This window comes from Chiloscyllium punctatum, chromosome 12, assembly GCF_047496795.1.
Source record: "Chiloscyllium punctatum isolate Juve2018m chromosome 12, sChiPun1.3, whole genome shotgun sequence".
In the NCBI taxonomy this organism is placed as follows: Eukaryota; Metazoa; Chordata; class Chondrichthyes; order Orectolobiformes; family Hemiscylliidae; genus Chiloscyllium; species Chiloscyllium punctatum.
Window position 1 is genome coordinate 95,399,485 of NC_092750.1, and position 27,826 is coordinate 95,427,310.

A 27,826-nucleotide genomic window follows, 5' to 3' on the forward strand; every position below is an offset into this window, starting at 1 on the left:
TACTGATTCAGATGGCATTGACTCATCAATCACAGCTATACAGTCATGAGTAGGAAGGTAAGTCCCTCCATGAATAATGGAAATCTACTGCAGAGCTCACACTAAAGGAATTCCTACCCTCAGTAAACTCTACCATCACTTTACCCAACACATCAGCAAAAGTAGGATACACTGCGCATGCTCTATCCAGCAAAGGGCCCTCGGGTGATTGATGTCTACACCGGACCAATGAAAGGACGGTGGGCGGGGCTGGAGGACCTAGGGGAGGTTGGTCCTCCAACCAATCAAAGTTAATGAAGGGCTGAGCTAAACTAAACCATGTGATCACCCTCGCGCGCGGTGCAGAGTCGCTGTAATGAATGTTCGGGAAGTTATGGAGAGAAAGGATACGGTAAGGAAAGAAATAAACAGGGAAACGGGAGAAAAACTGTGTTGCTATGAGCGGAGAGGTTTTACAAATTGTGCACGTCGGAAAACACAAATTTGAACGCCTCAGTCCCGTGTTTGCAGTAAATGGGGAATTGCCTCAGCGCGGCTACAGGGCTGAGTGAGCGCCGCCATCTTTATTCGGGACAATGACTCACTGGATACGTGCGGAGCCGCCATCTTTGTAGGGGGCAGAGTCATTGGGATCATCGCATCCAATACTGCTGTGATTCACCTCTGGGCTCCCTCATGACCACTTTGTCAATATATAGCCTCGTCAGTCTCGAAAGTAATTTATAGACAAAGGGTTTTTCTCTGCGGTCCAGCCCCTGACCATGTACTGCTCTATTATCAGATTACTTTTTTCTTGAATATTTTTGAGTCAAGAATTCTTTTTTCCAACAAGCAAGTGTATTTTCCTTCCATTTCTGACTATCAAATTCTGCACCATTTTCATTCCCTGTAATCCGTTTTGTACTCCCTGAAACATCAACTGTGTTCCTCCTTCCACAGATACCAGTGATTAATGTCAAATCCCTGTTGCCTGTGGAGAGGGTGATGTTTGACTTTCTTGCACAGCAGCAGTTTGTGTGGTGAAGGTGCTCCCACAATGTGGTTGGATAAGAGACATTACAGAGTATTCATTCAGCAACAGTGATGATGATTTGAAAATAATGTCCAAATCAACAACTGTTTGTATTTCTATTATCATGCTTATAATTTCACAAAAATACTATTGAGAACTTTAGCCATAAGGCCAGAGATGGAGATATTAGGTCAGGCCAATAAACCTGCCAAAAAGCAGGTTTTGAGGGATGTCTTAAAGGTGGAAAGCAAACCTGTGAGGTTTTGGCTGCGAATTTCAGACCATGCTGCTTCAGCAACTGTAGAAACAGCCACACAGATGAACTAATGAATTAACAAATGGTTGAGAGTCTCGAAGAAAATGGGTTGTCAAGGTCTCAAAGTGTGTGTGGTGCCGGGAGCTAGGGATTATCACAGCCAGGAATTAAATCAAGTGTGAAAATTTTAAATTGAAGGATATTGGCCAGGTGCTGGCAGGTAAGACTACATTGGGTTGGTGTATCTGGTCGGCATGGACGGGTTGGACCGAAGGGTCTGTTTCCTTGCTGTACATCTCTATGGCTGTATGCTGTTGATTCTAATTAGGAGCCTTTTGATGAATCAACAAGCAGAGATTTCGACTTTCTTGAGATTACAGGGAGGTTGAATGTGGGAAGCTAACCCTGAGTGTGTTTGGAAAATGAAGTCTGGAGATAACACACGATGGATGAGAGTTTCAGTATATGAGCTGAGATGAGGGTGGAATCAGCTACAATTAGTGGTCTTGGAGTGGGACTGAGTTGTCACACTCACCTCGCCTCACCTCTGGGATTCACCTGGTTGTCAGGTTGTGAATCAGGGCAGTAACACAATCGGGAGCTGAGTGGCCCTGGTGGTGCCTAAAATGAGTGTCGCTCAGCTGGCTGTTGCTGAGCAGCTACTGCTTGGTAGCCCTGTCAATGACATCTTCCATCACTTTACTGCTGGTCGAGTGTGGACTGATAGATGGAAATTGGCTGGGTTGGATTGCCCTGTGTTTTTGTGTTGAACATCCCTGGGCAATGTTCCACATTGTTGGTAGATGCCAGTACTGGAGCGGTCCTTGGCTTGGTGGGTGGCAAGTTCTGGAGCACAAGATATCAGTATTATTGCCAGAATATTTGCAGGGCATGTAGCCTTTGCACTACTTAACCATTTCTTGATATTATTCAAACTGAATCGAACTGGCTCCAAACTCACATCTGTGATGTTGGAAACCACTGGAGAAGGCTGAGATGGGTCATCCCACTTTGCACTTCTGGCTGCAGATTGCTGCAAATGCTGTTGTCTTATCTGGTGCATGGTGTGTGAGGCTCCTCCATCAGTAAGGGTGGGGATATCTGTGATACTTCCTCCAGTGAGTTGTTTAATTGTCCATCACCGTTCACTACTGGGTGTGGCAGAACTGCAGAGCTCCGATCTGTTCCATTGGATGTAGGATCACTTAGCTCTGTTGCTTGCTGCTGATGCTGTTTGATATGCAGGTAGTTCTGTTTTATAGCTTCACCAGGTTGGCACTTCGTTTTTAAGTCTGCCTGGTGCTGCTCATGGCATGCCCTCCTTTACTGTCCATTGTAATGGGTGAGTGCGGGATGTACAAACCCATGAGATTACAGATTGTGCTGGAGTACAGTTCTGCTGCTGTTGATGTCCCATAGTGCCTCAGAGATACCCAGTTTGAGATCCTCCATCTCTTCAAATCTGTCCCATTTAGAACGGTGATAGTGCCACTCAACACGTTGGAGGTTTTTCTTAACTTTAAGGCAAGACTTTGTCTCCAAAAGGAATGTGTGATGTTCGCTCGTACTGATACTGTCATGGACAGATGGATCTGCCGCTGGTCAATTCATAACAATGAGATCAAGTATGTTTTTCTCTCTTGTTGGTTCCCTCACCACCCGCTGCAGATTCCGTTGAGCAGCTATATCCTTTAGGACCTGGTCAGCTCAGTCAGTAATTCTGTTGCAGAGCAAGTCTCGATCATGGACATTGAAATCCTGTACCCAGAGTACATTTGACACCATTTTACTTCCTCAGTGCTTCCTCCAAGTGTTGTTCAAAATGAAGGAGAACTGATCCATCAGCCGATGGAGGACGGTACGTGGTAATCAGAAGGAGCCATGAGACCTACTGGTCTCCGGAGCCAATGCTGTGTACTCCCAGGGCAAATCCTCCCTGTCTGTACACCACTGAGCCACCACATCTGCCTGGTCTGTCCTGCCGGTGGGACAGGACATATCCAGAGATTTCAGGAGAAAGTGAAGACTGCAGATGGTGGAGATCAGAGTTAAGGGTCTGGTGCTGGAAAAGCACAGCAGGTCAGGCTGATGAAGGGCTTAGTCTTGAAACGTCAATTCTCCTGCTCCTCGGATGCTGCCTGACCTGTTGTGCTTTTCCAGCACCACACTCTCGATATCTAGGGATGCTGATGGTGGTGTCTGGTCATTGTCTGTAAGGGATGATTCCGTGGGTATGACTATGTCAGGCTGTTCCTTGACTAGTCTGAGACAGCTCTGCACATTTTGGCACCAAAATCCATATGTTAGTCTGGAGGACGTTGCACCATCGAGAGGGCTGATTCTGTGGTTGTAATTTCTGGTGCCGTGTTAGTTGCCAACTGGTCCATCCAGTTTCATTCCTGTGTTGAGACTTTGCAGTGATTAATACAGTGAGTAGCTGGCTGGGCCGCTATCAGGTTGGCAGAATTTTTTTTCGCCATTGACAATGGTTTCATGGAGATCATGAAATTCCTAATACATTGTTTTTTTTCTTGAATTCAGATTCCACCGTCTGCCAAGATGGGATTCGAATCAGGACTTCAGTCGTTTGTTTTAATATTCTGGATAAAAGCTAAATACATCAGGTTTGTTCACTTATTTTAAATTTCACTAACCCTGGTTTTGTTTCTTTGTAAAACACTGTCCATCACCCTGTCTCCTCCATCCTCCCCTCCAACAACAAGTGAGGAGCACATGGAGTTTCTCTGTCACTAAGACTGAGATAATCCGATCTGCTGTTTCTCTCCCTCCCACTAGCCCACTGAGCCAAACTGCCTCACGTGGTGTTCCTGGTTTTTGTCCTAAACCTACATCTTTCTCCAGTCTCTTGTCAAGCCTTATCAGAGCTCACCTTGACCCTTTACCCTAATTTCGTTAAACTCACTTTCCAACTCTCTTTCCTCCTCTGCCGCCTCATCACTCCCCTTTGCCAATTCATAGATATTGTTCCTTGTTCTGTCTGTTGGTCTTTTTTGGTTATGTCCTTCTCTCCCATTCTGTGAAAAACTAATATTTGACCTCACCGTTGTTGGAAAATCCTGCTCCATCTCCATTCTCCCTTTCCTTTCTTAATTCCTTGCATTTGGTGTCCCTCAACGATCTATCTTTGGTCTCTCCTGTATCTCACGTACATAGTGCCAGGAGGTGATATCATCCAAAAACACTGTGTTAGGCTTGACATGTACACGGACGATGCCCAGCTCGCCCTCCCCATCATCCCTCTCCATTACTCCACTGTTACTCAGTTATCAAACTGCTTATCACATTCCCACTACTCGATTAGCTGCAGTTTCCTCCAATGAAACATTGTCATGGTTAAACCCATTGCCTTACCTTTACCTTTCTGCTGAGCCCCTCCCTCCCACTGGGAACTCTCTGAAGCAGAACAACACTCTTCACAATATTGCTGTTATATCTGACCCCAAGGTGACCTTCTGATCAGACATCCACACAATCACAACACCAGGAAATCCAATCTCTTAAATGTTGCTTTTCTCCACCTCACCCCAGCTCCATTGCTACTGAAACCCCTTACCCGCGTCTCTGTTGTCTTAAACTTGAATCCAAAACAGAACCCTTGATTCCGTGACTCAGAATCTGGTTTCAGACTCCCCTCTCAGTATTTACCCTCAGACACATCCTCTCAGTATTTGTCCTGTCAAACCCCTAAAGAATCCCATCTGTCTCAATGTGATCACCTCTCTTTCTCCAAAATCCAGTGAGTAGAGTCCCAACCTTTTCAGCCTTTATTTAGAAGATAATCCCTCCAAACCAGGGATCATCTCATTGAATCTTCCCTGAAATGCCTCCAATAAAGTGACACATTTCCTTATCTAAAGGGACCAAAACTGCTCTCATTACTGCAGATATGGTGGTCTCACCAGCACTGCCACACGTTACTCTCAGGTAGAGACCCCAAACTCTAATACTGAAAACTTTTGAAACAAAACATTCGATTCCCCTTCTTGATTCCCTGTTGTAACTGTGTGGTAGCTTTCTGTGTTTCCTGAACAATTACCCCTGGTCCCTTTGTGGTGCAGCTTTCTACAGTTTCCACCATTTAAATAGTACTTTGTTCTTTATTATCTCCTCCAAAATGAGCAACTTCCCATTTTCCCAAGTTACACCCAATCTGGCAACTTGTTGCCCCCTTCTCCTGTGCATCTCTCTCTTTTCATAATCCTCTTAGACCTTTACAGTTATGCCTTTTCTAGGAGATATCCCCCCTTCTCATTCTTCCAAGCATTTACTGGGAGCCCTGGGCAGTGGGAAGCAGACAGAGTTGCTATCTTTTTAGGGATACGCTTTGGAGTGATTGGGAGGATCTTCCTACCCATTGGTCAGGATGGAGACAACTTGCCCATCGTTAGACATTAGCCTTTCACCCCCATGTCTTATTGATGAGGCAGAGCGGCAGCACGGAAAGAAAGAAAAGAAAGTCATTCTTGTTCCCCATATCTCACTGACGCTTGGATCATTTTCTCCAATGTGTCAAAGAACTGCTGTGTTCAGTCACATGAGATCTCCAGTTGGAATCTCCTAGAAACCCACAGATTTCCCTCTGAGTTGACTGCTGTTGTCCTCAAGGGTAATATGTACAGTAATCCTGGGCCACGAGGAGGGGATGGTGTGAGTTTCTAACTTGAACTGATAGTGACAGATTTTATAAACTTGAATTACAGGATATTTATTATAGGTGGACATTCAGATGGTAATCTCAGTATATGTCTGCCAAACTCTAATTGCATTACTCAGTATATCAGGACCTGGATATTCGCATTGTGTGTGTGAGTATTGTGTTCCAGATCAATCCCATTTGCTGCTTAAAAATTCTCCTTTGAATCATCGCATTCTCTCAAAAGGTCTCCCCAAACCTTCAATGTGTCATGTAATCCTTTTATGATGACCTGATGAGTGTAAGGTTTCTTATTCTAATGTGTAATTTTTGTATAAGGATGTCTCAGAGAGGGAGCAGAATATTCCTAAAGGGGAGAATAACCATTTTGAGGGTATCCTGTTGTTTATTGGTATCAATGACATAGGAATTGAAGAGTTCACATTGTTGGATCATTCGAATCTCTTGTGGGGTAGAATTGACCTCCATCAGAAGGATGGATTGTACCTGCACTGGAGAGGAAGAGTTGCTAGTGCTATTCAGGAGGCATTAAACCAGTGAAGGAATGTGGGTAAACCCAGAGAGAGAGTGAGGGAAGAGCTCAGTCTGACGCTGGTACAGTTCAGACGTCAAATAGTCAAGGCAGGCAAAGGCATGGCAGAGAACGAGGTAGGACTGAGCAGTTACACTGCACTTATTTCAGTGCAGGAGGCCCGATAGGTCAGGCAGAGGAGCTCAGGGTATAGTTTTGAACATGGCACTGGGATATTATGCCAATTATAGAGGCATGACTCAGGGATGGATAGGACGAGCAGCTTAATGTTCCAGTGTATAGATGCTATAGCAAAGATAGAAAGGGGGCAACAGAGCAGCAGGAGTGGTATTTTTGATTAGGGATAACATTATAGCTGGGCTTCAAGAGGGTATTCCTGGAAGTACATCCAGGCAGGTTATACAGGTGGAACTGAGAAATAAGAAAGGGATGATCTCCTTATTGGGATTGTACTATTGACCCCTCCTCGCCCCATTCCCAATAGTCAGCAGGGAATTGAGAAGCAAATTTACGAAGACATCACTTATCTGTAAGAATAGTATGGTTGTATACAAGACTTGACCTTTTTTATTCATTCACAGGATGAGGGTGTCACTGGCTGGGCCCAAAGGGCAGTCACATTGCTGTGGGTCTGGAGTCACATGTAGTCCAGACCTGGTAATGATGGCAGATTCCTTCCCTGAATGATATTAGTGAATCTGATGGGGTTTTTTTTTTCGCAACAATCGACAATGGATTCATAGTCATTCACAGATTCCTAATTCCAAATTTTTATCGAATTCACATTCCACCACCTGCCCTGGCAGGATTCCCACCCAGGGCCCCAGAACATTATCTGGGTATCTGGATTATCCGTTTAGCGAAAATATCACTAGGCCATTTGGCAGGATGAGTGAGTGAGGTATCCGTAGGACAGCACATCGGCACCAAAATTCCCATGGTCTCTGCAGAACATAGAAAGGGCTGGGGAGGGAAATATATTCCTGGTGGTAGGGTATGACTGTAGGTAGCAGAAATGGCAGAGGTTAATGCGCTGTATCTGGTGATAAGTGGGGTGGCAAGTGAGGACCGGTGGATTATATTCTTCTTGTGGTTGGAGGGGTGGTGTAAAGGCGAAGGTGCAGGAAGTGGAGGATCTGCATTGAAGGGCATTGTTGATCACGTGGATGGGAGATGTGGTCCTTGAAATAGGAAACCTTTCTGGGATGTCCTGGAGTGGAATTGCTTCTCCTGGGAGCAGATATGGCGGAAGCAGAGGAATTGAGAGTACAGGATCACGTTTTTACAGGAATATGCTAGAGGGTAATCAGGAGAGTAAAAAGGGGACATGACATATCTCTCGGAAATGGTTTAAGGAGAATCCAAAGAGATTCTACAAATACATCAAGGATAAAAGAATAACCAGACAGATTATAGGACACCTTAAAGACCGAGAAGGTCATCTATGGAACAACAGGAAGTGGGAGAGATACTATGCTATTCTGTTCTACAGAGTTTGGAGAAATAATAGTGATAACTTGAAAAGTGTCCAATTTACAGAGGAGGTGGTACTGCATGTCTTAAATCTTAGCAAGGTGTATCCCAGAAATTTGTGGAAAGCTAGGAAAGTGATGGCAGTGCCCCTCCCTGAGATATTTATACCATCGTTTGTGACAGATGAGGTGCTGGAAGACATGTGTCATTATTTAAAAAGTGGTAAGGAAAGGCCAGGGAGCAAGAGGACAGTCACCCTAACGTCAATGGCAGGCAAGTTGTTGGAAGGGATTCTGAGGGATAGGATTTACATGTATTTGGAAAGACGAGGATTGATTAGTGATAGTCAACATGGCTTTGTGTGTGGAAAATTCTGTCTCTCTAACTTGATTGAGTTTTTTTGAAGGCAGACTGTGGACGTTGCCTATATGGACACTGAACGATGTTCACAAAGCAGACTGGTTAGCAAGGTTAGATAACATTGAATGTTGGGAGAACCCAACATTTGGATACAAAACTGGCCTGAAGGTAGGCGGCAGAGGGTGGTGATGGAGGGTTGCTTTGTGGACTGGAGGCCTGTGAGCAGCAGTGTGCTGCAGGAATGGATATTGGGCCCTTCAATAAATGACTTGGATGTGAATATATGAGGTATGGTCAGTACGTTTACAGATGACAGCAAAATTGGAGGTGTAGTAGGCTATGAAGAAGGTTAGTTCAGAATACGACAGGATCTTGATCAGATGGGCCATTGGAGCAAGGAATGGCAGATGGAGTTCAATTTAGATAAATGTGAGCTGTTGTATTTTGGAAAGGCAAATCATGGCAGGATGTATGCACTTAATGGTAAGGTCCTTGGGAGTGTTGTTGAACAAAGAAACCATGGTGTGCAGTTTCATTGTTCCGTGAAAGTGGTGTTGCAGGTAGGAAGGCTAGTGAAGGTGGCGTTTGGTATACTTATTGGTCAATTATTTGAATACAGAAGCTGGGACATCATATTGTGGCTGGACAGGACATTGATTAAGCCATTCAGAAATTCTGTTTTAAGTTCAAAATTCCCTGTTCTGGGAAGGATGTTGTGAATCTTGAAAGAGTTCAGACAAGATTTACGATTTTCCAGGGTGGGAGGATTTGAGCTAAAGGGAGAGGCTGAATCGGCTGGGGTTAATTTCCCTGGAGAGTCAAAGACTAAGAGTTGATTTTAGGGATTTATAAAATCACGAGGGGCATGGATATGGTGAACAGCCGGAGTCTTTTCCCCCCAGGTCCAAAACAAGAGCACATGGGCTTAAGGTTGAGAGGGCAAAAATTTAAAAGGGATCTAAGGGGCTACGTGTTCAAGCTGAGCTGTGTGGAATGAGCTGCCAGATGAAGTAGTGGAGGCTGATAGAATTACAACATTTGAAAGGCATCCGATTGGTTACATGAATAGGAAGAGTTTCGAATGATACGGACCAATAGCTGGCAAACGGGACTCCATTAGTTTAGGATTCCTCGTTGGCATGGTCCAATTGGAACAAAGGTCTGTTTCTGTGCTGTACGTCTCTGACACTAATAAATGAAAATAAGATGTGTTCATCTTTTGTGGAGAGCTAGCAGAAGCACAGATAATTGTCCTTGGAGCCGAGAAGGTTAAGCAATGATTTTGACCAGGTGCAGATTTGTTTCCAAGGTATTTAATTTGCAGAGAGAGAGAGAGGAATTGTTAACAACGTCACAATTTTGGTAACTATTTTCAAGTAATTGGCAACTATGCAGGGTGAATATGTGAACATTATTTTATTCAGTAAATTCTGAGCATCCGGAACAGTCTGAATAGCAGCTGGACACAGATTCAGCAGTTATTCATAAACAGATTCGGAATTTTACTTTTTAAGCAAAGATTTGGGGGGCTATGGGCAAATGGGAGGGGAGTTGGGACAGATTTGCAGCATCTCCAGAGGGAAAGAGTACAGCCCCAATGGGCTGAATAGCCCCCAGGCCCTGTGCTCTGTGATACTGCCCCATTCACTGTGAATGATGAAGCTCATCCCAGGGTAGAGAGGGAGGATACCACCACTCCACCTCACAATGGGCCTGATGTCAGTGTAGGCCAATAGGAGGCAGAGGGTGGGACTGGAGGACCAGGCAGTACCAGTTTGTCTTCCAACCAATCGGAGTGAATGAGGGTATCCTTAAGGCTGGATTTAAAGAAAGGCACATGTAGCAGAGATTTGAGAAACTGGAGGAGATTAGAGACAGGGAGCTTTCTGTGGCTGGAGAGGAATTATATAAATAACGAAGAGTTGTGAGGCTGGATGAGGTGACAGTGATCAGGAGAGTTGTGAGGATGGAGGAATTTGGAGATAGTGAGAATTAGAGTCCTAATGTTATACAGCAAGGAAACGGGCCCTGTGGTCCAACCAGTCCATGCCGACCATAATTCCAAACTGAACTAATTGTACCTGCCTCCGCTTGGTCCACATCCATCCAAATATTTCCTATTTACGTACTTATCTCTCTGAATGTATTTTAAATATTGTAATTGTATTCCTCTGGAAGTTCATTCCACACGTGTAATTTTTTTAAAAAAAACCCTAATGTCTTTTCTCAAATCTTTCTCATCTCTTCTCAAAATGAATGCACCCGAATTTTGAATTCCCCTCTCTCCCGGCCATTCACCTTTATCTACACTCTTCACGACTTCATAAACCTTGTAATAAGGTCACCCCTCAACCTCCTACACTCCAGTGAAAACAGTCCCAGCCTCTCCTGATAACACAATCCCTCCATTCCCATTAACATTCCAGTAAATCTCTTCTGAACCTGCTCCGATTTAATGATATCCTTCCTATAACAGCACAACCAGAGCTGGGTTTAGAATTCCAGAAGAGGCCTCCCCAACATCCTGTACAACCTCAACATTACGTCCCAACTCCTATACTCAAAGGTCTGAACAATGAAGGTAAGTCTGATTGAACACCTTCTTAACCACCCTGTCTACATGTAACACAAACTTCAAAGACGTGAAGCCCTTGGTCTCTTTGTTCCATATCACTACTCAACGCCTTACGTTTAATGAGTGTAAGTCCCGCCTTCGTTTGTTTTATCAAGATTTATTATTTTGCATTTATTCCAATCCAAAAATCCTTTAAGTATAAAGGCAGTAGGAATATAATTAAGAGGGAAATCAGGAGGCAAAAAGGAGACATGAGATAGCTTTGGAAAATAGGGTTGAGGATAATCCAAAGGGCTTTTATAAATACCTGAAGAACAAAGGCTAACTAGAGAGAAAATAGAGACCCTCAAAGATCAGCAAGGCAGCCATTGTGTGGGGCTGCAGGTAATGGGCGAGATAGGGAGACAAGTATTTTGCATTAGTGTTTACTGTGAAGAAGTACATGGGAGATATAGAATGTGGGGAAATAAATGGTGACATCTTGAAAAAAAAGTCCATATTACAGAGGAGGAGGAGGTGCTCAATGAGTGGCTAAGGAGCTGGTGCAGGGGAAAAGGATTCACATTTTTGGATCATTGTTATCAACTCTGGAGTAGAGTTGACCTGCATAAGAAGGATGGATTGTACCTGATCTGGAAGGTGTCTAATATCGAGGCAGGGAGACTTGTTAATGCTACTCAGGAGGCAGTAAACCAGCGAGGAGTGTGTGTAATTGCAAATAGATACTGAGAAAAGAGGTATCTCTGAGGCTGGTACAGTTCAGAAGGCAAATAGTCATTGCAGGCAAGGGCAAGGCACAGAACAAGGTGGGATTTAGCAGTTACACTGCATTTATTTCAATGCAAGAGGCCTGACAGGGAAGGCAAATGAGCTGAGGGTATGGTTTTGAACATGGCACTGGGATATCATGGGTATTATAGAAACGTGGCTCAGGGATGGAAAGGACTGGCAGCTTAATGTTTCCGGGTATAGATGCTATAGGAAGGATAGAAAGGAGGACAAGGGGAGGGGGAGTGGCATTTTTGATTAGGGACAGCATTATGGTTGTGCTTAAGGAGGACATTCCTGGGAGTCCGTACAGTGAAGTTATTTGGGTGGAACTCGGAAATAAGGAAGGGATGATCTCCTTATTAGGGTTGTCGCGTGGGTTTCATCTGGGTGCCCTGGTTTCCTCCCACAGTGCAAAGATATGCTGGGTAATTTCGATTATCCAGGCTGAATTGCCACAGTGTTCAGGGATGTGCAGGTTGGGTGGATTATCCAGGCTGAATTGCCCATAGTGTTCAGGGATGTGCAGGTTGGGTGGATTATCCAGGCTGAATTGCCACAGTGTTCAGGGATGTGCAGGTTGGGTGGATTATCCAGGCTGAATTGCCCATAGTGTTCAGGGATGTGCAGGTTGGGTGGATTATCCAGGCTGAATTGCCCATAGTGTTCAGGGATGTGCAGGTTGGGTGGATTATCCAGGCTGAATTGCCCACAGTGTTCAGGGATGTGCAGGTTGGGTGGATTATCCAGGCTCTGGATTAGTGGTGCTGGAAGAGCACAGCAGTTCAGGCAGCATCCAAGTAGCTTCGAAATCAACGTTTCGGGCAAAAGCCCTTCTCGAAACGTTGATTTTGAAGCTACTTGGATGCTGCCTGAACTGCTGTCCTCTTCCAGCACCACTAATCCAGAATCTGGTTTCCAGCATCTGCAGTCATTGTTTTTACCTCCTGGATTATCCAGGCTGAATTACCCACAGTGTTCAGGGATGTGTAGGTTGGGTGGATTATCCAGGCTGAATTACCCACAGTGTTCAGGGATGTACAGGTTGGGTGGATTATCCAGGCTGAATTACCCACAGTGTTCAGGGATGTGTAGGTTGGGTGGATTATCCAGGCTGAATTGCCCACAGTGTTCAGGGATGTGTAGGTTGGGTGGATTATCCAGGCTGAATTGCCCACAGTGTTCAGGGATGTACAGGTTGGGTGGATTATCCAGGCTGAATTGCCCACAGTGTTCAGGGATGTACAGGTTGGGTGGATTATCCAGGCTGAATTGCCCACAGTGTTCAGGGATGTACAGGTTGGGTGGATTATCCAGGCTGAATTGCCCACAGTGTTCAGGGATGTACAGGTTGGGTGGATTATCCAGGCTGAATTGCCCACAGTGTTCAGGGATGTACAGGTTGGGTGGATTATCCAGGCTGAATTGCCCACAGTGTTCAGGGATGTGAAGGTTGGGTGGCCCTGGGAAATGCAACGTTACGGGGGAGGTTAGGCGGCTCTGAGGGTCAGTGTCGATGTGATGGGCTGAATTGTCTCATTCCCCATTGTTGGGATTCTCTGATAATTCTATTAGTTTTAAAATAGTTACAGAAAATAATAGACCATATCTATAAGTTAAGTTTCTAAATTAGACAAAGGCCAATTTTGACAGCACAAGGGAAGCACTTTCAATCTTTGTTTGTGGGAGGTTATTCCCAGGGAAAGGGATGGCTGGAAAGTGGGAACATAAAAACATAAGGAATAAGAGCAGGAGTAAGCCATCTGGCCCCTTAAGCCTGTTCTGCCATTCAATAAGATCAGGGCTGATCTTTTCATGGCCTCAGCTCCACATTCCTGCTCTCTCCCCATAACCCTTCATTCTTTTCCTGTTCACAAATTTACATTTTGCCTTAAAGGCATTCAAGTTGATAACATCAAATGCTGCACTCGGCAGGGAATTCTACAGATTCACAACCCTTTCGCTGAAGAAGCTCCTCCTGAACTCAGTCCAAATCTGCTCCCCCTTATTTTGAGGTTATGCTCTAGTTTCAACCGTCCCCAGTGGAAATAACCTTCCAGCTTCTATCTATCTTACCCCCTTCATAATTTTATTTTTTTCGTCTCCAACCTCCCATTCTTCTAGATTACAATGACTCTAGAACCAGTTTTCTCAATCTCTCCACATACACCAACCCTCAACTCCTGACTCAAACTAGTGACCCTCCTCTGTACTCCCTCCAGTGTCAGTCCATCCTTGCTAATGTAAGGGGACCAAACCTGTACACAGTACTCCAGGTGTGGCCTCACCAGCACCCTGTACAGCTGCAGCATAACCATCCCTCTAGCAATGAAGGACAATATTCCCTTCACTGCCATAATTACCTGCTGCACCTGCAAACCAACTTCCTGTGATTCATGCACAAGGACAGCCTGCTGCATGTTTTCACCATTTCATCATCCAGTTTGTTGTTAGTCCAACCAAAATGTATGACCTCACATATCCCAACATTGAACTCCATCTGCCAGATCCTTACCCACTCACTTAACCTATCTGTATCCCTGTGCAGACTTACAGTGGCCTCTGCAGTCATTGCTCTACCTCATCTTTGTATCAAATATGAACTCTGACACTGTACACTTGGTCCTCAACTCCAAAACATTTGTGTAAATTGCAAATAGTTGTAGTGCCAACACTAATCCAAACACCCATTTATCCCCATTCTTTATTTTTTGTTGGTTAACCGATCCTGTATCAATGATAACACATTACCCATAATGCTGTGCATCTTTACCTTATTCAGCAGCCTTTTGTGTGGCAACTTATCGAATACCTTCTGGAAATCCAGGTACACCACATCCCAGGAGTCTGCCTTATCCAACGCACTCGTTGTATCCTCAAATAATTCCAGTAAATTCTTAAACATGACCTGTCTTTCCTGAATCCATGCTGTGTCTGCTAAATGAGACAATTTCTACCCAGATATCTCAACACTAATTCCTTGAGAGATTCAAGCATTTTCTCCACTACAGAAGTTAAGCTAACGGGTCCTTTTTGAAAAATAGTGGCACCACATTTGCAGCTTCCAGTCTGTCAAACCCGTCCCAGAATCCAACAAATTTTAGTGAATTATCACGAGTCTATTTGTTATTCACACACTCCTCTCTTCCTCCCCCCCCCCCCCCCCCCCCCCCACCTGCCATCTCCTTTAGTCCCTGGGATGCAATCCATCAGGGCCAGGAGACCCATCTACCTTTAGGCTGTTATCTTTCCCAACATTACCTCTTTACTGGGAATGATTGCTTCTCTGTCCTCCTCTGCCATTGCCTCCATAGGCCTGCGACAATGAGAGTACACAGACAGTATGTTCCTGTTAAGGCCAAGGATGGTAGGTGTAGAGAATGCTGCCTGTCGAAAGAAATTGAGGGCCTGGTCAAGAAAATGAAGGAGGCACATGGCATGTACAGAGAGCTAGTGTGAATCCCTAGAGGAGAAAAGGGCAGTAGGAGTATACTCTGGGTAAACCGGGAGGGCAAAAAGGGGACATGAGATAGCTTTAGGAATTAGGTTTAAGGAGAATCCAAAGTGATTGTACAAATACACTAAGGATAACGAGTAACCAGGCAGAGAATAGGTACCCGCAAAAATCAAGGCTGTCTGTGGAACAGCAGGAGGTGAGAGAGATTCTGTATGAGCGGAGAGGTTTTACAAACAAAATATGCACGTCGGAAAACACAAATTTGAATGTCCCAGTCTCGTGTTTTCAGTAAACAAGGAATTGCCTCAGTGTGGCTGCAGGCATGAGTGCGCGCCGCCATCTTTATTTGGGGCAAAAATTCACTGGACACGTGCGGAGCCACCAGCTTTGTAGGGGGCAAGGTGCAGCCAGGTGCATGTGCAGCCTTTCTCTGGTACAGAGTCATTGGGCAGGATTTACACAGAGTACATTCAAACTCAGAGTAATGGATGTTTATCTCGGGATTTGTTTCGTCATTCATTTAAATGGCTTGGTATCGTAAATGAGTTTGCAGGTCATACAAAATTGGAGGTATTGTGGATAATGAAGAAGGTTCCCTCAGATTACAATAAGATATTGATCAGATGGGGTTTAATTTAGATAAATATGAGGTGCTGCATTTTGGAAAAGCAAATCAGGGCAGGACTTATACACTGAATGACAAGGCCCTGGAGATGTTTGTAGAACAAAGAGATCTTGGACTGCAGGTTCATAGTCCTTGCAAGTCAAGTTGCAGGCAGGTAGGATGATGAAGAAGGTGTTCAGTATATTTTCCTTTATTGGTTTGAGCATTGAGTATTGGATGTGGGAGGTCATGTTGCTGTACAGGACATTCGTTAGGCCACTTTTGGAATAGTGTGTGCAGTTCTGGCCTGCCTCCTATCAGAAGGGTGCTGTGAAACTTGAAAGGTTTCAGAAAAGACTTACAAGGATGTTGTTAGGGTTGCAGGATTTGAGCTACAGGGTGAGGCATAAAAGGCTGGGTCTGTTGTCCCTGGAGTGCCATAGGCTGAGTGGTGATGTTATGGAGGTTTATACAATCATGAGGGGCATGAATAGAGTAAATGAACAAGATGTTTTCCCTGGAGTGGTGGTGTCCAGAAGTAGAGGACATTGCTTTAGGGTGAACAGATAAAATTTCAAAGGGGCCTAAAGGACAACTCTTTCATGCAGTAGGTGGAATGAGCTGCCAGAGGAAGTGGTGGAGGCTAGTACAATTAAAACATGTTAAAGGCATCTAAATAGACACATGATCTGATTAGGAAGCATTTACAGGGATATGGGCCAAGTGCTGGCAAATGGGAATAGATTAGGTTTGGATACCTGGTTGGCATGGATGAGTTAGACCGAAGGGTCTGTGTCGGTGCTATACATCTCGATGACTGTGGGATCATAACAGCTTACACTGTTCTGCTTCATCTCTGGGCTCCCTCATGACCACTTTGTCAATATCTTGCTTCCTCAGTCTCGAACAGACCCATTGGTCTGTTTAGTATTTGACTATTATTTTTACAGACATTTTTGTAAGTTAATTTTTCACTGCCGCCCAGTCCCTGACCATGTGCTGCTTATTAATTTTTTTCTGGAAAATCTTTGACAGTCAAGAATTCTTTTTTCTAATTAGCAAGTGCATTTTCCTTCCATTTCGAACTATCAAATTCTGCACCATTTTCATTCCCTGTAATCCGTTTTGCACTCCCTGAAACATCAACTGTGTTTCTCCTTCCACAATTACCAGTGATTAATGTCAAATCCCTGTTGCCTGTGGAGAGGGTGACGTTTGACTTTCTTGTACAGCTGCAGTTTGTGTGGTGAAGGTGCTCCCACAATGTGGTTGGTTAAGAGACATTACAGCGTATTTATTACAGCAACAGTAAAGATCTGAATATAATGTCCGAATCAAGAACAGTTTGTAGTGTTATTATGCTGCTTATAATTTCATAAAAATATTATTGGGAACTTTAGACATAAAGCCAGAGAAGGATGATATTAGGTCAGGTGACCAAAACCATTGCCAAATAAGCAGGTTTTGAGGAATGTCTTAAAGGAGGAAAGCAGACCTGTTAGGTTTTAGCTGCAAATTTCAGACCTTGTTGCTTTGACAACTGTAAAAGCAGCCACACAGGTGAAGTAATGAATTAACAGGTCATTGGGAGTCTCGAACAGAATGGGTTGTCGAGGTCTCAAAGGTTGTGTGATGCAGCGAGCTCGGGATGATCACAACCAGGAATTAAATCAAGGGTGAGAATTTTAAATTGAGGGATGTGGGCCGGATGCTGGCAGGTGAGACTAGATTGGGTTGGAATATCTGGTCGGCATGGACGGGTTGGATTGAAGGGTCTGTTTCCAAGCTGTACATCTCTGTGGCTCTATGTTGTTGATTATGAATAGGAGCCTTTTGGTGGATCAACAAGTTTTGGTACAAGGGAGTACTTGGGCAGCAGAGATTTAGTTTTTCTTGAGATTACAGGGAGGTTGAATGTGGGAAGCTGGCCAGGAGTGTTTTTGGATAATGAAGTCTGGAGATAACACAAGGTAGATGAGAGTATATGAGCTGAGATGAGGGTAGAATCAGCTAGAAATAGTGGTCTTGGAGTGGGACTGGGCTGTCACCCTCACCTCACCTCTGGGATTCAGTTAGTTGTCAGGTTGTGAATCAGGGCGGTAACACAATCGGGAGCTGAGTGGCCCTGGTGGAGCCTAAAATGAGTGTCACTGAGCTGACTGTTGCTGAGCAGCTGCTGCTTGGTAGCCCTGTTGATGACATCTTCCATCACTTTACTGCTGGTCGAGTGTGGACTGATAGATGGAAATTGCCTGGGTTGGATTGCCCTGTGTTTTTATGTTGAACATTCCTGGGCAATGTTCCACATTGTCGGTAGATGCCAGTGCTGGAGCGGTACTTGGCTTGGTGGGTGGCAAGTTCTGGAGCACAAACCATCAGTATTATTGCCAGAATATTGGTCGGGCCCATAGCCTTTGCACTACTTAACCATTTCTTGATGTTATTCAAACTGAATTGAACTGGCTTAAACTCACATCTGTGATGTTGGAAACCACTGGAGAAGGCTGAGATGGATCATCCCACTTTGCACTTCTGGCTGCAGATTGCTGCAAATGCTGTCATCTTATCTGGTGCATGGGTGTGTGAGGCCCCTCCATCAGTAAGGGTGGGGATATCTGTGATGCTTCCTCCAGTGAGTTGTTTAATTATCCATCACCGTTCACAACTGGGTGTGGCAGAACTGCAGAGCTCCGATCTGTTCCATTGGATGTCGGATCACTCAGCTCCTTTGATTACTGCTGATGCTGTTTGATATGCAGGTAGTTCTGTTTGGTAGCTTCACCAGGTTGGCACTTCATTTTTAGGTCTGCCTGGTGCTGCTCATGGCATGCCCTCCTTTACTGTCCATTGTGATGGGTGAGAGCAGGATTTACAAACCCATGAGATTACAGATTGTGCTGGAGTACAGTTCTGCTGCTGTTGATGTCCCACAGTGCCTCATAGATACCCAGTTTGAGATCCTCCATCTCTTCAAATCTGTCCCATTTAGAACGGTGATAGTGCCACTCAACACGATGGAGGTTTTTCTCAACTTTAAGGCAAGACTTTGTCTCCAAAAGGAATGTGTGATGTTCGCTCGTACTGATACTGTCATGGACAGATGGATCTGCCGCTGGTCAATTCATAACAATGAGATCAAGTATGTTTTTCTCTCTTGTTGGTTCCCTCCCCACCCGCTGCAGATTCCGTTGAGCAGCTATATCCTTTAGGACCTGGTCAGCTCAGTCAGTAATTCTGTTGCAGAGCTAGTCTTGATTGTGGATATAGAAATCCTGTACCCAGAGTACGTTTGACACCATTTTATTGCCTCAATGCTTCCTCCAAATGTTGTTCAACATGAAGGAGCACTGATTCATCAGCCGATGGAGGATGGTACATGGTAATTAGCAGGAGCCATGAGACTTCCTGGTCTCCGGAGTCAATGCTGTGTACTCCCAGGGCAAATCCTCCCTGTCTGTAGACCACTGTGCCACCACATCTGCCTGGTCTGTCCTGCCGGTGGGACAGGACATATCCAGAGATTTCAGGAGAAAGTGAAGACTGCAGATGGTGGAGATCAGAGTCAAGAGTCTGGTGCTGGAAAAGCACAGCAGGTCAGGCTGATGACTGGCTTAGGCTTGAAACGTCGATTCTCCTGCTCCTCGGATGCTGCCTGACCTGTTGTGCTTTTCCATCACCACAATCTCAATATCTTGCGATGGGGATGGTGGTGTCTGGTCATTGTCTGTAAGGGTTGATTTTGTGTGTATGACTATGTCAGGCTGTTCCTTGATTGGTCTGTGAGACAGCTCTGCACATTTTGGTCCCAAAATCCAGATGTTAGTGAGGAGGACGTTGCACCATCGAGAGGGCTGATTCTGTGGTTGTATTAAATGGTGCCTTCTTAGATGCCGAGTGGTCCATCCAGTTTCATTCCTTTGTTGAAACTTTGCAGTGATTAATACAGTGAGTAGCTGGCTGGGCCACTGTCAGGTTGGCAGGGCTTTGTCCACCATTGACAATGGTTCCATGGAGATCAGGAGATTCCTAATTCCAGTTATTTTTTCTTGAATTCAGATTCCACCACCTGCCAAGATGGGATTCGAACCAGGACTTCAGTCGTTTGTTTTAATATTTTGGATAAAATTTAAATAAATTAGGTTTGTTCACTCGCTTTAAATATCACTTACCCAGGTTTTGTTTTTTTGTGAAACACTGTCCATCATCCTGTCTCCTCCATCCTTCTCTCCAACAACAAGAGTTTGGTGCGCATGGAGTTTCTCTGTCACTAAGACTGAGATAATCCGATCTGCTGCTTCCCTCCCTCCCACTCGCCCACGGAGCCAAACTGCCTCACGTGGTGTTCCTGGTTTTTGTCCTAAACCTACATCTTCCTCCAGTCTCTTGTCAAGCCTTATCAAAGCTCACCTTGACCCTTTACCCTAATCTCACTAAACCATAGACTTTCCAACTCCCTTTCCTCCTCCTCCTCATCAGTCCCCCTCACCGATTCACAGACATTGTTCCTTGTTCTGTCTTTTCTGGTTATTTCCTTCTCTCCCAAAATCCTGCTCCATCTCCACTCTCCAATTCCTTTCTGAATTCCTTGCATTTGGTGTCCTTGGTCCCTTCTGTGTCTCACGTACATACTACCAGGAGGTGACATTGTGCAAAAGCACCATGTTGGGTTTCACATGTACACTGACGATGCCCAGCTCTCCCTCCCCATCATCCCTCTCCATTACTCCACTGTTACTCAGTTATTAAACTGCTTACCACATTCCCACTACTCGATTAGGTGCAGTTTCCTCCAATGAAACATTGTAGTGGTTAAACCCGTTGCCTGACAAATTCCTTTCCCTTACTGCTGAGCCTCTCCCTCTCATTGGGAACTATGCAGACATCCACAATCCCAAACACCAGGAATTCCAATCTCTTAAACATTGTTTGTCTCCTCCTCACCCCAGCTCCATTGCTACTGAAACCCCTTACCCGTGTCTGTGTTGCCTTAAACGTGACGAATCCGAAACAGAATCCTTGATTCTGTGACTGACTCAGAATCTGGTTTCAAACTCCCCTCTCAGTATTTACCCTCTGACACATCAGTATTTATTCTGTCAAACCCCTTCAGAATCTGGTGGTGTGGTCTGATTGTAGGTGGTGGAAATGGCAGAGGATGATGTGTTGTATCTGGGTGGAAGGTAAGGACTTAGGGGAGTGTTCTATCCTTGTTGCAGTTGGATGTGTGGGTTTCAAAGGCAGAGGTGCAGGAAGTGGAGGAGATCTCGTGGATGGTATTGACCACATGGGAGGGGAAATTGCAGTCCTTGAAATAATGGGGCCATTTGGTATGTTCTGGCCTCACTGGAACACTGCAGTAAGCATGAGACAGAGATGTTGGCCAGGGAACAGGCTCATGTGTTAAAGTGACAGGCAGCTGTTTGATTCAGACAGGGGGAGGATCCCACCACTGACCTCACAATGGGGTCCAGCTGATTGGTGGAAGCTTCGGACCAATAGGAAAAAATGATGGGACTGGTGGACCAAGTGGAACCAGCTGGTCATCCAAACAATGGGAGTGAATGAGGGGCGTGGCCCGTGGGATGACACGTCACCAGTAACTCTGCTGATGCAGTGCCACGTGACTCGGCAGTTTGTGAATGTGGGAGATGCAAACAGGGAAGGGGAGAGTGGCCTCGGAGTCAGGGAGGTAATGAGGCACTTTAGACTGGGAAATTTTAATTACCCTCTGTGCGGTTCATAAGTCTGAATTAGAAACTCTTAGTCCCGCGTTTGCAGCAGATGGGAAAATGGCTGCGGCCCTCAGGTGGTGACAGGTTCTGGGATATGGCCGCCATCTTTATTATGGGTAAGGTACAGTGAGGCACATGTGCATGTCCCCTTCCTAGGATGGGGGGAGGGGGGAGGGGGGGTGCGATTTGAAGAGAGGCATTTACACATCAAGCACATACCAAGAAAAAAGTATGTCTTTATATACTTCCTGTACTGACTGTGTGAGTTTTGTTTTGTGAATTCATTTCATAGGATATTAAATCGGAATAATTGAGGCTGGGATCTCAAAAGCAAGTTTTTACAGTCAATGGAGTCATCAGGATCTGAATATAATTGGCATTTAACTGTGGAAGGAGAAAGTCTGTCTGATCTGTTTGTGGGAAAATATCCCCAATATTTTTGTTAAGCAGAAAGATGTACAAATTCATGGTTGGGTCACCCTTTGGGTATGTGCTCTGTTCTGGGCCCTGCAGCAGAGGAAGGAGGTATTGGCCTGAGAGGGAGCACAGATTTATCCAGATTACACCTCGTCTCTTTGTAAGAACTCTCAGATTTAGACCCAATCACCCACTCCATGATGTTAAGCTGTAAACTTCCCATTAAAATTCCTTTTGGACTCAAATTCCAGTACCTTTTCAGGTGGAATGTTCCAGCTTCTGACAACTGTCTGTTCATTCAGAAACTACTGAGGTCCATGTTGACTCTGGGGTTACAAAGGGCTGAATTGGAAGATGAGGTGCTGTCCCTGAGCTCCCATTGAGATGCATTGGGACAGTACAGTAGGCTGAGGGCAGTGTAGGTGTGAGCAGACAATGAAAATGACAGGGCTACGCTGTGAGGGCTGCTTGGCTCAATGAGAGTGTTCTGGAGTTGGGTGTAAACAGAGTGAGGTGAGACAGAGAGAAGGTGAAGCTGAAACTCCGTTTTAGTTCAGGCCGTTCAGAAATTCACACTCCCAATGGGAACAGCCAGTTTTTAAGTGATACCTGCGGAGTATTTGTTAACAGTTTTTAAAGTATTTTTCCTGAGGGCAGTTGAGAGTTAACCACATTGCTGTGGGTCTGGAGTCACATGTAGGCCAGACCAGGTGAGGATAACAGTTTCCTTCCCTACAGGACATTAGTGAACCAGATGCGTTTCTAACAATCAACAATAGTTTCATGGTCATCATTCGCCTTTCCATTCTAAATTGTATTGAATTCCAATGCTGCCATCAGCCATGTTGGGATTCTATCCCTAATCCTCGGAACACTGTACATATCACTCATCTGGCAGGAATACCATTAAGCCATTGCCTCCCTTTTTAGCAATGTTTAAAAGAAATTTCCTTCATTCTGCGTGTACAATTAGAGTTAAAATACTGTAACGTCCATGTGTCAGCCTCTCCAAAAGGTCAATCAAAAGAAATTTGTTTGGGAGTGAAATATTTCACTTTTTTGGGCCAGTTTATTCAACAAAAATTAATCTAAATAAAAATCTTATGCCTCGGGCATGTAATTTCTGAAGCCGGAGGGGGATTACAGAGACAGGGAGGGTTGTGGGGCCAGAGGGGGATTGTTGTCCAAACATCACTGTGGTGTACATGGACTGCAGCATTTCAGGGAGGCGGTTAACCACCACTTTCTCCAAGACAAGGAAAGGTGGCCAATAAATACTGGTCTGGGCAGCAAAGGCAACCCCCAGTGAATAAAACCAAGCAGTGACCTCTCTGAGCTGACTTGCTGTGAAGTTAAAACCTTCTCTGGAAATGGAGTGGGCAGAGATGAGAAACAGTGACATTTCACAGCTGCCCTCAGAGAGACCTCACCCTTGGAAATACTCAGAGCCGGAGATCAGCTCAGTGAGTTTCAGTCTCTTCAAATATCAATCTTTGTCGGTTTTATTTTATTTAATCTACAATCGTGAGTCCGGTGAGGATTTCTTTTTAATATCTTAGGGTCTCTTGATTCAATGTTTAAGATATAAAACGTAAGCATTAAGATATTCTCGGGCAGTATTTTTTGAGCAGTCAGACTGTGCCTTTGTCTTGGTCTGTAGATTGTGAAGGCGCAGAACTGGCCTGTTGTAGAGTGGCGTGCTGTTCCTGTTGGATGTGGGAGATTAGGGAGAGTTTCAATAATCTTGATGATTGTGTGCAGGAAGTGTGATTGCAAATCCTGTTGGATCACAAGGATTTGCGGAGGAGTGATTAAAGGCAGTGAGGAATTGACAGGAGCCGGGGAGTGTGATAGGTGGCAGTGTCAGGAATGCAGGATACTGCAGATACAGTCAGGTAGATGGGTTACCGCCAGGAAAGCGAGTAGTGCTAGGCAGGTACTGCAGGAGTCTCCAGTGGCTATCCCCATCTCAGACAAGTATACTGTTTTGGAAAATGTAGGTGGTAATACACTTTCAGGGGAGTTTAGCACTGACAGTCAAGTTACTGGTTCTGAGACTGGCTTCTAACATAATGTGAGGTATATCCAGTTCCACACGATCGATGGTGATAGGGGACTCTCTAGTCAGGGGCACAGTCTGCCGTTTCTGCAGCTGACAGTGAGACATCAGAATGGGGTGGTGCTGCCCTGGTGCCAGTGTCAAGGATGTCTCTGAGGGAGCAGAATATTCTCATAAGGGAAAATAACCAGTGGGAGGTCATTGTACATTGGTACCAATGGCATAGGAAGGGGAAAGCCTGGGGTCCTGACGAGCAGGGTGATTTGCTCGTGCCACTCGGGAGGCATTAAACCAGTGAGGGAGTCAGGGTAATCCTAAAGAGATAGTGAGAAAAGAGGCGAGTCTGAGGCTGGTACTGTTCACCAGTCAGACTGTCAAGGCAGGCAAGAGCAAGTCACAGAATGAGGTGGGACGGACCAGTTGCACTGCATTTATTTCAGTGCAAGAGACCTGACAGGTCAGGCAGGTGGGCTCAGGGTATGGTTTTGAACATGGCACTGGGATATTACAGCAATTACAGAGGCATCACTCAGGGATGGATAGGACTAGCAGCTTAATGTTCCAGGGTACAGATGCGAAAGAAAGGGGGCAACAGAGCAGGGAGAGAGGTGTTTTTGATAAGGGATAACATTATGGCTGGGCTTCGGGAGGATATTCCTGGGAGTACATCCAGGCAGTTATTTGGTTGGTACTGAGAAATAAGAAAGGGATTACCATCTTACTGGGATTGTATTGTCGACTCTCACCCAATGGTCAGCGGGGAATTGAGACACAATTTTACCAGGACACCTCAGTTATCTGTAAGAATAATATGGATACAATGATAAGTGGTTTTAACTTTACCAACATGGCCTCGGAGTGCTGTAGTGTTAAGGGCTTGGATGGAAAGGTATTTGTTCAGTGTGTACGAGAACATTTCAGAGTCAGTTTGTAGGATGTACCTACTCGAGAAGGAACAAAACCTGACCTGTTTTCTTTATTCATTCACAGGATGAGGCTGTCACTGGCTCGACCAGCATTTATTGCTGCGTTTACCCAGAGGGCAGTTTACCCAGAGGGCAGTTAAGAGGCTGGTGCACGTTGCTCTAGGTCTGGAGTCCCATGCAGACCAGACCAGGTAAGGATGGCATTTTCCTTCCCTAAAGGTCATGAGTGAACCACATTGGTTTTTCCAACAATTGGCAATGGATTTCTTGTCGTCACTAGATTTTTTTCCAGATATTTATTGAATTCACGTTCCAAAATCTGCCGTGATGGGATTCAAACCCGGGTCCCCAGAACGTTATCTGGGTCTATGGATTAACTGTCTAGCGATTAGTTCACTCCGTCATCGCTGCCTGTTAGGAAATGAGGCAGGGTGAGTGACTGAGGTATCAGTGGAGCAGCGCATCAGCACCAAAAATCCCACAGTATTGTGGCTCACTGGTTAGCGCTGCTTCCTCAGCACCAGGGACCTGGGTTTGATTCCAGTCTCGGGCAACTGTCTGTGCTGGAGTTGGCACTTTCTCCCCAGTGTCTGAAAGGGTTTCCTTCGGGTGTTCCAGTTTGCTCCCACAGTCCAAAGATGTGTAGGTTAGTTGGATCAACCATGTTATATTGCCCATAGTGTCTAGATGCAGTATGAGGTTTTGGGATGTGCAGGCAAATCTCTGCCTGATGTGAAAAGCTCCTTTTGGGGAGGTGTGTCCGCATTTCCCATGGCGGCAAGGGAGGGTCAAGGGTGTGGAGCGTGGGTTGGTGGGAGGGTGTGAACCGAACAAGGAAAGTGCAGTGGGAATGGTCTCTGCGGAACGCAGATAGAGGTGGGGAGGGAAATATGTCTCTGGTGGTGGGGTCTGACTTTAGGTAGCAGAAATAACAGAAATTAATGTGCTGTGTCTGGAGATGAGTGAAGTGGAAGGTGAAGAACGCAGGGTTATATTCTTTATTGTGGCTGGAGGGGTGGGGTAAAGGCGGAGGTGTGGGAAGTGGAGGGTATGTGTTGGAGCGCATTGTTGATCAAGTCAGAGGAAAATTACAGTCCTTGAAGTCAGCCTTTCTGGGATGTCCTGGAGTAGGATCCAAAGAGATTAAACAAATATATCACAGACAAAAGATTAACTGGACCAGAGAATAGGACCCCTTAAAGGTCAACAAGGCTGTCTATGGAACCACAGGGGGTGCGAAAGATATGCAAATATTTCACTTCATTTTTACTGGAGAAGTATATGGAAGCTCGAGAGTTTGGAGAAATAAACAGTGATAACTTGAAAAGTGTCCATGTTACAGAGGAGGTGGGACTGGATGTCCTAAATCGCATCAATGTGGATAAAGCCCTGGAAAATGATCAGATGTATCTTAGAACTTTCTGGAAATCTAGGGAAGTGATTGTTGGGCCTCTCCTGAGGTATTTGTATCGTTGATAGCGACAGGTGAGGTGCCATTATTTTTTTTAAAAGTGGTAAGGAGAGGCTCTTCTGGAAATTGGCAGATATGATATTGTGGGGATAACTGAGACGTGGCTTCATGGGGACAGGGCCTGGGAAATGAATATTCAAGGCTACACGTGTTATCGTAAGGATAGACTGACGGGCAGAGGGGGTGGGGTGGCCTTGTTGGTAAGGGAGGATATTCAGTCCCTTGCGCGGGCGGACCTAGAGTCAGGGGATGTAGAGTCAGTGTGGATAGAGCTTCGAAACACTAAGGGTAAAAAGACCCTCATGGGAGTCATCTACAGGCCCCCAAACAGTAGTCTGGATGTTGGAGGTAAGTTGAATCAGGAGCTGAAATTGGCTTGTCGCAAAGATGTTACTACAGTTGTTATGGGGGATTTTAACATGCAGGTAGACTGGGTGAATCAGGATGGTATCGGGCCTCAAGAAAGAGACTTTGTGGAGTGCCTCAGAGATGGATTTTTAGAGCAGCTGGTGCTGGAGCCGACCAGGGATAAGGCAATTCTGGATCTGGTATTGTGTAACGAACCAGAATTGGTCAGTGACCTCGAAGTGAAGGAGCCATTGAGAAGTAGTGACCATAATACAATAAGTTTCAATCTGCAATTTGAGAGGGAGTGGGTACAATCTGAAGTGACAATATTTCAGTTGAATAAAGGGAAATATGGAGCTATGAGGGAGCAACTGGCCAAAGTTCAATGGTTTAATACCTTAACAGGGAAGACCGTGGAGGAACAATGGCGGATATTTCTGTGTATAATGCAGAAGATGCAGGATCAGTTCATTCCGAAAAGGAAGAAAGATCCCAGGAGGAGACATGGGCGGCCGTGGCTGACAAGGGAAGTAAAGAAACATATAAGGTTAAAAGAGAAAAAGTATAACTTAGCGAAGATAAGCGGGAAAACGGAGGACTGGGAAGCTTTTAAAGAACAACAGAGGATTAGTAAGAAGGAAATACGCAGAGAAAAAATGAGGTACGAAGGTAAACTGGCCAAGAATATAAAGGAGGATAGTAAAAGCTTTTTTAGGTATGTCCAAGGCAAAAAAATGGTTAGGACAAAAATTGGGCCGTTGAAGACAGAAACAGGGGAATATATTACTGGGAACGAAGAAATGGCAGAGGAATTAAATGGGTACTTCAGATCTGTGTTCACTGGGGAAGACACAAGCAATCTCCCTGAGGTAACAGTGGCTGAAGGACCTGAACTTAAGGGAATTTCTATTTGCCAGGATTTGGTGTTGGAGAGACTGTTAGGTCTGAAGGTTGATAAGTCTCCGGGACCTGATGGCCTGCATCCCAGGGTACTGAAGGAGGTGGCTCGGGAAATCGTGGATGCTCTGGTGATTATTTTCCAGAGTTCAATAGAATCGGGGTTGGTTCCTGAGGATTGGAGGGCGGCTAATGTTGTGCCACTTTTTAAGAAGGGTGGGCGGGAGAAAGCAGGAAATTATAGACCAGTTAGTCTGACCTCAG

The 27,826-nt window shown here is 45.2% G+C and overlaps 1 long non-coding RNA gene across 1 annotated transcript; it reads left to right on the forward strand.

Moving 5' to 3' along the window:
* The first annotated feature begins 304 nt into the window (after window positions 1-304).
* On the forward strand, window positions 305-27,826 carry LOC140483963 (uncharacterized). The gene is made up of 5 exons (XR_011962102.1): window positions 305-391; window positions 3,810-3,892; window positions 10,785-10,889; window positions 24,911-25,037; window positions 27,071-27,826. It is a non-coding gene; the product is annotated as an uncharacterized lncRNA (long non-coding RNA).